This window comes from Pteropus vampyrus, unplaced genomic scaffold (genome assembly GCF_000151845.1).
Source record: "Pteropus vampyrus isolate Shadow unplaced genomic scaffold, Pvam_2.0 Scaffold32, whole genome shotgun sequence".
In the NCBI taxonomy this organism is placed as follows: Eukaryota; Metazoa; Chordata; class Mammalia; order Chiroptera; family Pteropodidae; genus Pteropus; species Pteropus vampyrus.
This window is the reverse complement of record NW_011888813.1, coordinates 4,123,896-4,133,005: the sequence shown is the minus strand read 5'-3', so window position 1 is coordinate 4,133,005 and position 9,110 is coordinate 4,123,896. Positions and strand designations below refer to the sequence as shown.

The 9,110-nt window shown below is 40.4% G+C and overlaps 1 pseudogene; it reads right to left on the bottom strand.

The window, feature by feature from the left end:
- Positions 1–1,745: 1,745 nt before the first annotated feature.
- On the bottom strand, positions 1,746–2,386 carry LOC105290114 (annotated as a pseudogene).
- Positions 2,387–9,110: the final 6,724 nt, after the last annotated feature.

Sequence of the window (9,110 nt, the reverse complement as noted above, 5' to 3'; positions counted from 1 at the left end):
GTCCGTTTTAGATATGTTGGGGAAAGAAAGCATCTCAGAATAGATTTTGATTGAGTTGGCAAGGGCAGGAATAAAGTAACATTCCTCTGTTCTCCTAGAAGACAGGAGGGAGCACTCGCCAGGTTATCTAATCAAGTCACCCTAAAAAGGAGAGGAACTGAGAGTGTAAGATATAAAGGAGGTGTTCGTCTGCCCAGATGACTAGTCCCTGCCCTGGATCAAGCCCCCACACCATTTCCCGCGATGATCTTCCCATCGCCATCCCAGGGGCTGGGGTTTCATCTCAGGATGGCCTCTGAGTCAACCATGCTGCCGGACGGAAGAAATGAAAACCAGGATGCCCCTCCAGCTTTCTTCCTCCTCCTCTCCCATGTCCCTCTGGGACCCTGAAGGCTCTCCTCAGATGGCTCAGCATTTTATACAAAACAGCAACATTTTCAGTGTTCTGGTTTATCTGGTTTAGGGTTTATTGCCCATCTGAGAGGGCTGGTCTCCACTGCCCTTCAGCTCTGCCTGCCAGTGAATCTAGGTTAGTTGCTTTCTAGTGTTATACATCACGCTACCAAATATTTTTTAAAGCTTTAAAATCCCACACTTTGGCTGAAAGATTCAAAGTTAAACAGGTTTCTTTTGGAAGGAGTTCTAAGTCCCCAATATCCTAATAAGAATATGAATTTCTGAATAGTGCACACTATAATTCACAAAATTATTTGGCAGTAGAACCCTTTCTGCACAGTTTCTCTTGGAAAGACACTTGCGAAAGAAGGCTAATTTCAGGTCTATTCAGAGCCTACACTTACTGTAGACTCTGCTAGAACTTTACTGTCAAATGAAACTTTCCTAATGTATCACAGCTCCATATCCAACTGACCAATACTCCCTGTCTTATCACACAACTTCTCGATAAATATTTATAGTACAGCCTCTCAAACACTTTGGTGCCCTTAATTGATTTTATGTTTATTCCTTTTTACTTTATCGTAGGCCCCTGTAGATCAGGAAATGTGCTTTATGTGCCAAGTTCCAGCAAAGCTCATGAAAATCCTTGGTGCCTGTACACCGCGTGGTACATAGGAGAGGTGTCGCCCAGGCACAAGAGAGAGAAGAAAGGAAAAGAGGGCAGGACTAACTTTGATTACAGAGATCATAGTCCCAGTTCCACAATCTGACTTTTGATCAATCACAACCCCTCTGAGCCTCATTTTCTCCTCAGCCAAACTACACCGAAAACATGTGCCCTGACTTCTTCCTAGGACTAATGGAAGGTTCTAATGAGATCAATGTGAACTCAATTAGAAAGTACTAGGCTGACATAGGATAAGCATCGTCATGAGCTGGGGCCAAAACATCCCCTCTACATCTTCTTCAAAGATGCCAGGGTGACTGACATGCCCATGGCAAGATGGGCTAATCCACCCTGCAGATACTTTTAGCTAGGAAGATCCCCCCAGTGCCCCAAAGAACACCTCTTTCTAAATCCTAACACTCAGAATTTCTATAAGACAGGTGTTCCATTCGTATTAAACATTTTTAAATATTTAAAAAGTGTGAATTACTGGTACTAATTCCCTTCTTGAGAGAAATTTCAAAAGGGGAGAAATCTGAGCCTTGAAAATGGGGTTAAGAGAATTATATGCATAGTTTTGTTCTGTTTTTTTTTTTTCTCTCTCTCTCTTGAGATTTTATAGGTCCTGGGGAAAGGTTGGCAGGCAGCCCCTGCCTCCTGCTGAGGGTGCCACAAACACTCACTGTTTCCTATTGCCATCGATGGGTAGGTTCACAGGCTTGGGGGAGGCCAGGAAGGCCTTGAGCTTAGGCCAGGTGCTGAGGCAAGCCGCATAGGCCGAAAGCAGGGGGAAGGAGTCGAGGCAGCCAGGGGCCAGGACCTGGTGATCTAAGAGCAAGTCCAGCAGGTTGCAAAGGAGACCTAGTTACCCACAACAAAGGCCTGGCCTCCCTGATCCTGGGACAGCAGCATCTCCAAAGGCTTCAGGCGCCCCAGCAGCTGCTTCACATAGTCCTGCTTGCCTGCCTCATAGTTGGTGTAGATGTGGGTGATGTATTTGCAGTGGAGGTCCTCCATGCTGTCATTCATCACGTCCACCATGGCCGCCTCCTGCTGGTCCTTCCCACACAGCCCTAGGGAATAGCTCAGGTGGCGCAGGATGGCATTGGACCAGGACAGGGTGAGGTCTCCATCCTGGAACTTGGGGAGCTGCCTGTATAGACAGGAGGCCTTGAGTGAGCCCTGCAACCAGGTCTCCTTGGTTACCACCTCCTCCTTCCAGCTGTGGCTCTGGTCAGCCAGCTGCATGGGCATGGCCTCGCAGCACCCTCGAACAGGGAAGTGGGTGATGGTGTAGGGTAGCATGGATGCAGTGTAGGCAGACAGCGGCCCTATGTGCCTAGTTTTTTAAAACAAAAACTAAGTCAGGAGCCACAAAGGAAAATGCCACCTTCTTTAGAATTTTATATAGGGAAATACACAGATTAAACTTTTACAGAATACCTACTCAATTGAAAATATACCCAACGTTCTCAAACAAACTATAAGCATAGTTGTTGCCACCCAATAACTCCAGCTGTTGGGGGGATCCACACGATCAGACGACAAAACCCATCACCAACCTAAGCCTGAATTCAACTTCAAAAAATTAAATTAAAAACTAATAGATAAGGCACTTTGGGAACAGGAATATGTATCCACTTGTAAAGCCACTCTAGAATCAAGACTGACTTGTTATCCGATTATCTAAATGCAACTCATTTTTGCAATTATTTTTATTGTTAATAAATTCTGTCCAGTTTGAATAAGGCCATCAACATGTTAATGTGAATTCAGATTTTGAAAGAACACTAGACAGCAGTCACAATCAAGGTGCCCCGATTTCTCCCAATTACTGCTCCCAATTATCTTCCCACCTATTGCTGACATGTTTAATCTCCTTCTCCTGGTCTAATGACAGTTCGCATGGAAGAAGAATGCTAGCTAATGCACTGCTCAGCAGAGAGTGTAGGTCCAATTTAAATAATTAGAAGTCTATTTTATTTCTTTTCTCCCTCTTGTAAGTGCACTTGAAAGAAATGTGCAGGCCGAGCTCCGTGCCTTCAACTTGTCGGGGGATGACTTATTGACTTTCTTTAAGCCCATTTCCTTACCAGCCCTTCTGTCTGTCTCATAGGACACTGAGGATAATTTAAAGCTATTGGATGATAATCGATAAGCAAGGGTCATCTCTCCTGCCTGGCTTAAAGGTCTTTGATCTAGTAAATCATCAATTACTGCCGCCTACATTAGCCTTCCCGTTAACCGCATGACCTGGACTGGTCTTCTTATTCTTCAAGTAGATGAGGATAGGAGCAGGCAGCATGGCGGTTTTCTGCTGATGAAGTGAGTCTGCAGTTCACTCGGGCTTGGGGCCTGTCTCCAGTTTCTCTGCAAAGTGATTTCCCCCCTTTCTCTCCTTCGGAAATCTCTTTCCATTGGGCAAAGGTCTAAGGCATAATTTTTTTGCTTGACATGGGGACATCCACAGGCATCCTCTTCACTGATTGATTGCAGGTCTATGAGTGCCAGATTTTGTGAGGTTCTGGAGATTCAACATGCTCATCACTGTCCTGGTATCGCTCCAAGTGCAATTCGAATATACTTGTTACAAATGAAGACCCTCTGGTCAGAAGGCCTCATTCTATACATGAGATGGGTCCTGTGAATCTTTATTGTCAACCCCTGAACTGCGCTAGGACCAATACTGTGATGGTGATGAGCACAGGAGACTTGTTCCAGGAATCTGCATTTTTATCAAGTTGTCTAGGTAATTCTTTCACACATCAAAGCCTGAGAACCTCTAGTCTAGAAGGGATATAAAGTAAACAAATTTGTATTATGAAGAATGAAATAGGGGCTGAATTAAGCTACTTGAAATTTTTTGCAGGAGAACAGGAAAGAATAGGAGGGAACGAGAGGTTCACTGATGTGTCCTTTAAGCTGCCCATTAAGGTTGGGAATGGGAGGGATGGTATTCCAGACAGAAGGAACACCATGGGCAAAAGCTCATGGAAATAAGAAGGCAGAGTTTATTTGGGAACCTGGAAACAACTCAATGAATAGAGACCTATGCACTAAGCAGCTCTGAATTGTGGTGGGAATTGAAACTGACACGGAAGTAGATATCAATCATAAGATTACTTGAATGCAGTCCTTTAGACCAGAAGGGCATGGATCGGGTCCAATATTTAAGAATGAATTTAAATCATCAGAAATTATGAAGGAATGGAAAGAAAATGGAATGATCATCAAAATGTTTGAACATGCAAAAAAAAAAAAAAACTTTACCTGCTACATACTTCAGAGTTATTCAAATCCATATTTATAGAATGTCTACGATACACCTAACACAAGAGTCAGCTCAGGAGAAATATGCTAAACAACACAGACATGGCCTCCCTTCCATTTCAGGGTTTACAGTTTTGCATTTACTGTGTGGCAGGCATTGGACTAGCAGACAAAAAACCAAAATGGCAACTCAAGAAATTTACGGTATAAATGAGTAAGTCGAACACACACACAGACAAACACATATACACATTTACACTGGTCATAATAAACCACAAGAAAGTTAGGAATGAAATGTTAGAGGACTAAATGAAGAACGACTACTTGAGAGGAGCCTTAAAGCATCGACAAGATTTTTGACCAAAGGAAGATCGAGAAAAAGAACATTTTTTTGTGCAGAATGGAAAAACAGAATGGAAACGATGAGAGGATGACAATGACTTGCCTTAACCGAGTAACTACGAGGTGCCAGACACTGCACTAGGCCCTTCGTATGTTTCTTTACCCTCATCCTCAGAGTAACCCCTTAAAGCAGGTAGTATTACTTCTGTTTTATATATAAGAAAATAATTCTTCAAGGAGTTAAAAAACTTGCAAAGATGGCAAAAGAAGTGAGAGACAAGACTCATTCATATACATGCACTTAGTTTACTCAACAATATTTGTTGAGCAGCTACCATGTGACAGGCAGATCTGTCTTATATCAAAGTTTCTATCATTTTTCTCTACAACACCCTAAAAATTAATAACATGAATAAAGTTAGCACTAATAAAAAAAAAAAAAAACAGCATGGACGAGAAGACAATGAGGACCACGGAAGAAAAGATAATATTTATAGCATGTTTTATGATTTGCAAAGCATTTTTACACACATTATGTAATTTGCTCTCCACAAAACAAGGGGAAAAAAGTAATGCCTATTAAATATGGAGTATTAAATGTCTAATCTTTCACCTTTATCCTAAATTCTTAAGATCTCCAATTCTTGAGTTTTCCCCAAGGTTTTTTATTTAGTCAGAAACTAGTTTTACTGTTTTTAAGAGAAAAGAATAAAAAAATAGCCTATAATTCCACTGTCTAAATAGCCCTTGTTAATTTTCATTTTTATTTTAAAATAATTTTAGACTTTAAAAAAATTAGCAAAAATAGTACAGAGTTCCTGTATTTCCTTCATTCGGATTCCCCTAATTTTAACAACTGACATAACCATAAGACAATTACCAAACCAGGAAATTATCATTGGTTCAATACTAATAACTGAGCTCCAGATCTTATTCAGATTTCGCCAGGTTTTCCCCTAATGTCATTTTTCTATTCCTGCATCCTACATCACATACAGTTGTTGTGTCTCTTCAGCTTTAAAGTCCTTTCCTCAGTCCACCCTTATTTTTCATGATTTTGACACTTAGGATGAGTAATGGTTAGTTATTTGCTACAATGTCTCTAAATTTGGGTTTGTCTAGTAATCTCTGATTGAAGGTTATATTTTTCAGGCATATTATAGAATACCACAAAGCAATGCTTGACCTTCTGAGGACATCATATCAGGAGAGACATAATAGGAACGTAGCTTATAACTTCTAATGATAAATTTGATCACTTGAGTATGGTCATGTCTGTTGACCTTCTCCACTGTAAAGTTACTATTTCTCCCTTTGTAATTCATAAATATATTGGGAGAGATACTTTGAGACTATGCTAATATGCTATTTCTCCTCAATGTTTGCCCACTGAATTTATTAGCATCCATCTATGGGATCATCCTTGCAACAATTATTACTGTCATGTTGCCTAGTGGTGATTTGGTGTTTCCTTCATTCCTTCTACATGTATTAATTGGAATTCTTCTGTAAAAAAAAAAAAAAGCTGTCATTTCTCCCCATTTAGTTATTGGATTATTTATATCAGGATAGACACCTAGATTTATTCTTTGGGTCATAATCCAATATTATTATTACTTATTAGTTGCTCAAATTGTCCACTATAGTCATAGGGAGTTCTGTTAGATTGACTTCTATTTCCTTTTGACGTAGCTTCATTTTTTTTTTTTTTTTTTAGAACTTCTTGACTGTCTGATACTATAAGCTGCTCTGGGTTCATCCTGTATTTCCTTGCCCCAGCCCTAAATTAGTCATTTCTCCTCCAAGGAGCCCATATTTCTTTTATCGAAAATAAGATTTAGAAACCAAGGTCTAGGCACTAAATGTGTTCATTGTTCTTGGCCTTCTAAAGGTGTCCTAATCCTAATACCAAGCGGGGTGGATTCCCCCCAAACCACCAAGCAATGCTCAGGACACCAGCTGGATGTTCTACAATTCAGCTCAATTCCTACAGCATCTATCTGGAGATAATGCTAGATCCCACAGGTTAAGGGCTCAGGCTCACAAGACTTACCCCCGACATACACACTTCAGACACCAGTCGCATGCCCAGTTTGTCACCTATGCCTCTGACCAGACAGCTATCCATCAAAGGTTCCAACAATCGCCTTCTTCAGTTCGATGAATTTTCTAGCGTGATTCACAGAATTCAGAAAAACATTTTAGTTACCAGATTATGGATTTATTATAAAAGGACACAACTCAAGAACAGCCACAATAGAAGAGGTGTCTAGGGAAAGGATATCGAGCTTCCATGCTCTCTTCAAGAGCACTGCTCCCCCCAAGTCTCCGTGTGTTTACAAAGACCCACCAAGCACCCTTGAGGACTTGTAGTATTCTCAATCTGGGCCTCTAGAAGACGGGGTTGTCCTTCAGTGTTTACAAGAACTTTCTGAAGGCAACTGTGGGTAGATTGGTCCTATGGGACATAAACCTCTGTCCTCGTATAAATGAGGTGGGAAAACTGCATAGTGGATAATCGTATGGATAATCGTACAGTTTCTGAAGTTGAAAGAGCTGTGTACCCTTAGGTAAATTGCTTCCTGTCTCTGAGCTGCAATTTCCTCATTTGTAAGAAGGAATTAATTATATGTATAATTTATATGCATGTGTATGTAATTTATATATACATATGTATATACAAAAATACATCATTTACATTGTTGAAATAAATTTCTAGACCCAAGATAGGGCCACTCATGCCAGAGGTACCACATCAGCAAACCAAAACTTAGATAACTTTCATGTCTTGGTAAGTGCTCCACTTGGCCAAAAAGAAACTCAGTTTATCCAGTCAGTCAATCCCCAAACACCAAGCCAACCCTGGGCCTTCTCACCCCAAACCAGGTTCACTATGTGGCCCCGGGCAATCAGATAGTTTATATTTTTCTCTTCCTTGTTTTTTATTTTTTATCTCATAAAAGCTTTTTGCTTTCCTTCACCCCATTTCACAATTCTCCAAAAGTAAACAGTCCACTTTGTGAAGTATATTGGTTTATATCATCTAAATTGTCTTCTTTAATCATTTTAAACAATATATTATATACAATCTATGATATGTATCCCTATTTTCAAATGAGGAGATGGAATTATGTGCCAGCTCTTTGAAGTTTTTAGCATATAAAGCAGTCAGAAGATGCCAGCTATTCTTAGTACTATTATCTTTTAATTGCTATTCAAAAATACACAACAGTAGCAGATGTTGTTCCATAACTGAGAGTGTTTATTTTGTAAAAGGACAAAGAGTCATCATCTGAGTTAGAAAAAAAGGCAGAGAAAGAGAACTAACATTTACTATACCTCATGATAATTTAATGCCAACAATAACTCACTAAGGTCAATATTAATAAATTCATCTGTAAAACAAAGATAAGTAACCTTGGATAAGTAATCAAGACCAAGCAACTACTGAGTGACAAGGCTGGGTACAGATACAGATCTCACCATTAAAAAGAAATACTAGTATGTGAATTAGCTGTTTTAGAGATAGCCACTTGAGCTTCTAAAAAGTGTCTTGAATCATGATTTAGTAGCCCCAGAAAAGAACTCTAAAATATGACAAAATCTCTCCAGAGAGGAGGTCACATATAGAAGGGCAAAGTTGGCTTGGAACACCACCTGACTCCTGGGTAGAAACATTCATTGATAGAGTCTTCTTAGGTAAGGCAATCCCATATTCTGGATTTTCCAGGTCAGGATTTATCCCAAATATCTTGTGTCATTATCATCATATGCACTTCTGGGCTAGGTAAACAATCCCATAGTTCCAAGTTACTACAGAAGAATTCCTAAGAGTTTAGACTTGTCATCTCAAATTGGCAACCTGTCTTTCAAGGCCTACACACTCATTCTGTTTGGTAGACATTGCCAAATCGAATCTGAATGCTTTACAATGTTGCATGAAGCTCCCCATCCCACAGAGTCCCCATTCTTCCCTGTTACCTTAGATCAACCCTCTTCACCCATAGACTTTACATGCCCAGTCCCTAAATGAGAGTTTTTATGTTGGTCAGGCCCCACTCCAGATTGATTCACTCAGAATATCTGGGGTGGGGCCAGGATAAGGATTTTTTAAAGGTTCCCTCTCTCCCCTAATTTGTCTAATGAACAACCAGTGTTAAATATCACTGGTCAAGGCCCTTCTCTCAACCCATCCATCAGCCTTCTCTTTCTCTTGTGTTTCTTTCATTCCTTTGTAGTGGGTTGAATAGTGTCCCCCCAAATCCATGTTCACCTGGAATCTCCAAATGCAACTTTATTTGGAAATAGAGTCTTTGCAGAGAGAATTAGTCAACGATCTCAAGATGAAGTCATCCTGAATTTAGGGTGGACTCTAAGCCCAATGACTGGTGTCCTTATGAGAAGAAAAGAAGACACATGGAAACACACAGGG